The sequence below is a fragment of the Canis aureus genome, chromosome X (genome assembly GCF_053574225.1).
Source record: "Canis aureus isolate CA01 chromosome X, VMU_Caureus_v.1.0, whole genome shotgun sequence".
In the NCBI taxonomy this organism is placed as follows: domain Eukaryota; kingdom Metazoa; phylum Chordata; class Mammalia; order Carnivora; family Canidae; genus Canis; species Canis aureus.
Window position 1 is genome coordinate 94,683,029 of NC_135649.1, and position 7,641 is coordinate 94,690,669.

The window sequence follows — 7,641 nt, forward strand, 5'->3', positions numbered from 1 at the left end:
AATATTAAGTAGATAGCCACAGCCTGAGGAGTACTTCCACCAGATCTGCACCACCCCTGACTGCTGGCCACAGCCAACTCACATTTAAATAAATGACTAACTCTGGGAAACGAACAAGGGGTAGTGGAAGGGGAGGTGGGCAGGGGATGGGGTGACTGGGTGACGGGCACTGAGGGGGGCACTTGACGGGGTGAGCACTGGGGGTTATACTATATGTTGGCAAATTGAACTTCAATAAAAAATATGGAAAAAAAGAAAAAAATAAAGAAAACTGCCTAATATGTCACCTGACTCCCTGCTTTTCATCTAATTATCTTGCGTCAGTAAATGGGTTTGTGTGGAGAAAGCAAAGGCAATGAGCATCAGGCCTGGATTTTTGCTGCCCTCCTGCCTGATCTGTAGGTCTATAAATGAGCAGCTCCACTGATGGAAGTTGAGGTGTGGTTCTCTGGTTCACTGGTGTCGGTGTTTGTGTGTGTATGTGATTTTGCCATATGCACAAACTCTTAATAGTTACTAAGGCAGCAGGACATGTCTACCTTCCAAGAAGCAGAAGAATCAGTCACAATCTGTCAGAAAACAACTGTTTGCCAAGGAACTCTTCCAGAAGCACTAACCTTTGTTTAATATGTTATTGATTTTCTAAACAGTTAAGTATGGTTTATAATGGCAATAACCCACATGATACCACTCATTACATCAGTTAATACCTAGTTTATTAGAACATTAACTTTTGCCACAGGCAATTAACTGACAAACTATGTGCGCGCGCGCGGGAGTGAACGTGTGTGTGTGGGGGGGTGGTGGTGCAGGGCAGGAGAGAGACTTATAATGAGAGATTTCCAAGTGAACATTCAATATTTTTAAATGGCTTGTGAGAGCTCTGCAGTGGAGCCCAAAATCTTCTTCTTGTTACATTTTCTTCCCAGGAAAACAGGCCAGTACTATGCACATATGAAGCCCCCCACTGACATTAGTAAACTAATCCACAATTAGCTATTGAAAATCAGGTGCATAATTAATTAAATGTCACTATTCATGGCAAGATGTGTGTAGGTGTGGGTGCGCAGGTGGAGAATCTGGGAGTCGGATAACGAAGAGTTCTAAACAATGTAAAAAACATTAGTGTTGCTCCATCATCGGTGCAAGGTAAGATTCATATTTTTCCTTTACAGGGAGATAGCATGACGAAAGGAAAGTTCTTTATATTTTATTGCATCCTCAACTTAGTATATTTCCATAAAATAACACTGCCTATTCTATCTGTCCTCATATAACAACTTTTTCCTAAGGCTTTTTATGGAAAATGTTTAAAGGCCTCAGTAATTTAGAAACAACAAATACCCACCTTTGGTTTGACGTGGATGGAACTGGAGGATATTATGCTGAGTGAAGTAAGTCAGTCGGAGAAGGACAAACATTATATGGTCTCATTCATACGGGGAATATAAAAAATAGTGAAAGGGAATAAAGGGGAAAGGAGAGAAAATGAGTGGGAAATATCAGAGAGGGTGACAGAACATGAGAGACTCCTAACTCTGGGAAACGAACAAGGGATAGTGGAAAGGAAGGTGGGCGGGGGGTTGGGGTGACTGGGTGATGGGCACTGAGGGGGGCACTTGATGGGATGAGCACTGGGTGATATGCTATATGTTGGCAAATTGAACTCCAATAAAAAAATAATTTTATCAGAAAGGGAGACAGAACACGAAAGACTCCTAACTCTGGGAAACAAACTAGGGGTGGTGGAAGGGGAGGTGGGTGGGAGGTGGGGGTGACTGGGTGACGGGCACTAAGGTGGGCAGTTGACGGGATGAGCACTGAGTTGGCAAATTGAACACCAATAAAAAATAAATTTATAAAAATAAAAAAATAATAATTTTTAAAAATAATTAAAAGATAAAAGATTTGGCATGACATTTTGAAAAAAGAAGAAAAGAAAACATATATGTGCCTAAAGAAGAAGCTTTGATATTTTGAGTGTTTTTTTAATGTTTTCATTTATTTAAGTAATCTCTACACCCAACACGGGGCTCAGATTCACAGCCCTGAGATCAAGAGTTGAACACTCTTTCGACTGAGCAAGCCAGGTGCCTCGATATTTTTGTTTTTTAAAGAAGTTTAAAAACTGGTATTTAGAAGAGACAAGACTTCCAGAATGGTGCAGTAAGGAGACTGGCAAATCCTCTCTGTCAACCCACAATCATGGAACTGGATAAAATTGTCAAAACAGTTACATTCCAGCATTGTTTGGAAATTGACTAAAGGCATACAACAATCTGAAAAGTTTGGAAAACTGCTGAAATTCGGGCTTCAAGTACAAATAGTGTCAATCTATGGCATTTTAATCTGTACCTGCTCCCTTTCTTCCCCTGCCCCCCACTAAGCTCATTCTGGATGGTAGTTCTACTAAAGTGGACAAGCCATAAAAATCAGGAGCTTTATTGCCAGTGGAGGGTGACCTGATCTGGTAACCCACATGCAGGGACTTTGTCTGAAACAATAGCTATCTTGGTGGCAAACAATCAAGGAAGGGCAACATCACAGCTGTTTGAGTTGTGATAGTGGATGGCGTAATTTACCATACAACCCAGCAAATTCGCTCCTAAGTATCTACCCAAAAGATATAAACACATATGTCCACACAGAGACTTGTACACAAATGTTCATAGCAGCACTGTATATAATAGTCAAAAACTAAAGATAACCCAAATGTTCACTGATCGCTAAATGTATAAACAAAACTTGGTATACACAAAAACTAGATTATTCAGCAATAAAAATGTAGTTACTGCTACATGCTACAACAGAGATGAGTCTTTGAAAAAATAGCTACGTGAAAGAAACCCATACATAAGACTGCATATTGTATCATTTCACTTATATGAAATATCCAGAAAAAGCAAACCTATAGACACAGAAAACAGATTAGTCTTTGCCAAGGACTGAGGAAAGGAGAGTGGAATGAATTTAAATGAACAAGTGGGAATATTTCAGATTGTGGTCATGGTTGTACAATTCTATAATTTACTAAAACACAATTGTAGAGTGGACTGTCTGGTATGTGGTATATAAGTGTACCTAAAACAGCTCTTAAAATTGGTATTTTACAGAGTATGAAAATATGAGTAAGAATGTTAGCGCTAACACAGAATAATCATTAGCAGCTCTATTATAATAATCTAGCCTTTCTTATAGTATGAAGCATCTTGAAATAGCATTATAAGATTCTAAGCAAGTTTTATAAAGCAAGTGTCTTATTGCTTCATAATATACTAAAATAGAAAATTCTAAGAGCCCCATTATTTTCCTTGGTATATCTGAAGAAATTTTCCCATTCAGAAATGGTCTCATAAATCATGATAATAATAATTTCAGATAGTTATAAGAGAATATGTTCTGAAATTACAACATGTGTTATAATAAACTACATACAAAAAAAAAACCCTAAAGGAATTGTTCCATATTCCAGCCATTGAAAGAGAGAAAAATAATTGCTAATAATTTACTCTGGCATTAGCTTGGCACTAGATAATGCTCTGAACAAAAGAATGACTACCATTTCAAATAGTATCTACCAAGGTCCTCTGAGATTAATGTAATTGTCAATTTTAAAACTAATTGAGGAAGCTGAGACCATTGTCCTTATGTTCCTTTACAGAGTTTCTTTGCTGGAGATTGATCAGAAGCCCAGTTTTATATTCTGTTAGAATAACAGCAACTCAATAAAATGGTCATTTTGTGCTGAAAAGATTTTTCCTAAAAAGTAGAAGGTAAAATGATGGCCAATATGCTTTCTCTCTCTTTAAATTTAAAATGTCAGAAAGGTCATTTCCACCTATGGAAGTTATATCACACATAGGCAGGTGGGTACATATATGTGCATATGTTTACAAATATGCTTATATTTAAATAAATATTACTACCTAGTGTTGATGGGGACGTGGGAAATTTGATGACACCAAGTATTGCTAGTGACATTGCCAAACAGAAAACAATGTTAGTGTGTATCCTGAAACATAAAAATCTTCATGCCTGCAACTAGTAATTCACTTTCAGAGAGTCCATCCAAATATCCTGCTACTCGGGCACTGCTTCAACAGGTGCAGCCTCTTTGGGGTCCAGAGTCTGTGTGTGGATATGGGAAAGAACAACCTGACTCAAAGTATTTTAAATATTTGCTCATTTCAAAGAGGGCCTGCCTGCATCATGGTAAAAGAATTAGCAAAGACTAATAGCTTACATCTCTCTTCCCCTCTGACATATTTTCCCAAAGCCCTCCCATTTGTTTCATCGCTGTGTCAATCCATAGCCCACATGAATTAATAGAGATATTAGCAAAAGATCTGGGCAGAATGAGTCTGGAATTGTGACCCTCAAGGCTAACGTAGAAACATTGTTGCTTTGGGTCCCAGTCAGTAAGGTTTTATTGTTTTAACGCTTTGGGTACCTCATGACCTACAGGAGCTACCGATGAGCATGCGCAGAGCCTTCATCTGGGTCCCTAAGTTTCTGATAGCTTTGTACCAAGCATATCATTTATGTCACAGGATGATAAATGCAGTTCTTCCTGTAGGCTCAGAAAGAGGCCACAAAGGCTGAGAAGAGAACAATAGTTGCCTGGTAACCACAAGATCTAAGCCAAGGGGCTGGCTCATCTATGCAGGATTTGCAAAGGGGGTGGCCCAATGCTGAGTGTTACACAATTAACAGATCACCTATCTCCAGTTCAGAGAAGAGGGTGAGATTAAAAAGTCAAGACAGTTAATTTCGTTTTTGTTGGCTTGTTTTGGTTTTGTTTTGCTTTATAATTCTTACTCAAGTATTATATCCAAAGCAGAAGTGCATGTATTATAAGCGTTCAGCTCAATAAAATCTTATGAAACTAAATTTGCCCAGCACACTCGCACCAGATCAGGAAACAGAATATTACCAGCACTATGGATTCCTCCTTCAAGCTTCTTCCAGCCAATCACCCCACTATTCTTGACTGTTAACATAACATAGAGGAACTTGACCAATGTTAAGGATTTTATAGAATGTCATACATTATATATACTCTTGTGCCTGGCTTCATCTACTCAATACTGTGTTTTCGATATATTGGTATGTGCTGCTGTGTACATATATAGGACATAAAGCTTCTATGAACATACTTTTGCTGAACATATGTGTACATGTCTGCTAGATATAGGCCTGAAGAGTGGAATTGCTGTTGATAGAGAATAGATATGTTCAGCTATAGCATATAATGCCAAAGCATTTTCTAGTTATTATACCAATTTATACTTCGACCAGTAGTATATGAGAGTTCTAGTTGCTCCCCATCTTTATTAACACTAGTATTTTCTTTCTCATTTTACCCACTCTAGTGGGAGTGGAGGGGTCAGTAGTGGTGAGAGGATTTATTTCAATAAATATTTAATCGTGCTATGCTTCACTTTCCCTCAACTTAAATGAGAGGAGCTTTGAGATCTATAAGAAAATCTTTAAATATAGTTCCAGGAGCTCGAGGAACAAGAGGACAAGCTCTGACTTCTGCCTACTAATTCTAAAAGCAAGCTCTATGACTGGTACTGCCCCTTGCTGCTGGCACAGTGGAGAGGGCTGCCTTGGGAGCCAGCTCCTCTCCCAACAAAGGTTGGGCAGATGTGCAGTTCCTGGGGATCAAATATGAACTTGAAAGAGGAGTCCCGGTGGCCCAGCGGTTTAGCGCCGCCTTCGGCCTGGGGTATAATCCTGGAGACCCGGGATCGAGTCCCACGTCAGGCTCCCTGCATGGAGCCTCTTTCTCCCTCTGCCTGTGTCTCTGCCTCTCTCTTTCTCTCTGTGTCTGTCATGAATAAATAAATAAAATCTTTAAAAAAAAAAAAGAAAAAGGGATCCAATCTGGGTTTTATCAATATTAACCCTGACCCAGATGACTGATTGGAGATACATAGGGATCCCAATTATAAATAGCTGAAAGCCCAGAGGGCAAGGGTGAAGTTGTATGCAGCCAGCCAGATAACCAAGGCATTCCTCCCACCAAAGAGTTGCAGTGGGAGGTCTCCAATAGGAAAATTGCTAAGGACCCTGTAAATGCAACCCTTGGGAAGGAAAGAGGCATGATTTGAAAAATACTACCACCAAAGTGCCCCCACATCAGATTCCAACTGGACCAGCCACTTAACCTCCCGTCCTCACCATTGCCCTGGGGATAGCCATATAGTAATCAACAAACAGCTAAGAGAAGACACTACTAGTTCCTGTCCTTTCCTATTACAGGCTTTCAATACCCTAGAAATTCTGTGCTTAGAGGGAGAAAACTAATTCTGAAGAAGTTTGGCATTTGAAATACCACTACACTAGATTGGAATTAAGTCATTATGAGATGAAATTGAACTTGTCAGTGCTTTAAAGAGATGAGTTTTTAAATTATTATTGTTTAGAAGGGACTGGAAAAACTAGAGCCCATGTCAGGAATTCCATCTAGGGGTAGAGAGAAAACTGATCCACAGTAAGAGTTAAAAGGAGGATGAGAAAGAATAAGAAAGAATTTCATACAGTAGAGATGATTGACTTAGTGTCTACAAAAACAAAAAACTCTGATAACCTCAATGTTGTTCTCCCCTATGATATTCAGTCTTTCACAGATACAGTTTCTAGGAAAGCAATAAGCAGCAAAATGTTTGGGGTTTGTGTGAAGATTGCTGTAGTGCATGTAAAAGCAAATCAGCTTCAATGACTACCTAATCATGTGCCTCAGAAAAGGCAAAATCATTCAACAGAAGGTGTCAGATTGACATTGTTGTGTGACCTCAGCCTCTACTCATAAGTGGGTCCTGATAACTTCATGCCTATGCCTTAACCTACTAGTGCTCTGAAGACTGGTTCATTGAATTGTTCTGATAGCTCTGGGGACAGTAACAATGTTGCTCCAGTTGTAACAGCAACACGTGTGAGCAACATCAGGCTAGTGAAGTGTCTGTGCCACAAGTAAATTCTAGTGAAAGTTCAGAGGATACGTCGAGTGTAAGCATTTCTCCACTGCCACAGCCAACAGTTCCTAGAGCTCATTCTTCAGCATGTCTTGTAAACCAACCACCCAGAACTTCAAGGAATATAGCAGCAAAATTACGCAATCCTATAGTAGGAGTCAAGAGGTCATCCTCAACAAATAAAGAAGAGCATCCCAAGAAAACCAAAACAGAAGGGAATAAATCAAGTAAAGAAACTAACGGTCTTCCTTTAAGTGGATATAAGAAAACAGAAATAAATGAACAAGGTTATATAAATAAAATACAACTCAACTTGAAACCAAAGAGCTTCTCTGTTGGCCCCTCAGAAAACATTTAGTACGGACCTTTCCAATAACCGTGGTCAGCCTGCAAATCCTGTTCCTGCTATCAAGGATTCAGTAAAACAGATTTACCTGTCAACAACTTCAGGGATCCATAAACCATATCTTCCAACTCAACCTGTTTGTTGTCTTCAAGTGCTAAAAAATGAGAATAGAGTAGACAGGATTAACATGACTGGAAAAAAAAAAGTTTAGGTTTATTTGGTGACCTCCCTCACTGGGATAATCAGCATTTGTTCAGAAGACCTCATCAGTAAGTGCAGAGGCAGGAGTGCTATTATTTTTTAATATTTTATTTA

General features: G+C 39.2%; 1 pseudogene; it reads left to right on the forward strand.

Moving 5' to 3' along the window:
* The first annotated feature begins 6,517 nt into the window (after positions 1-6,517).
* LOC144308943 (poly(A) polymerase alpha-like) lies at positions 6,518-7,411 on the forward strand (annotated as a pseudogene).
* Positions 7,412-7,641: the final 230 nt, after the last annotated feature.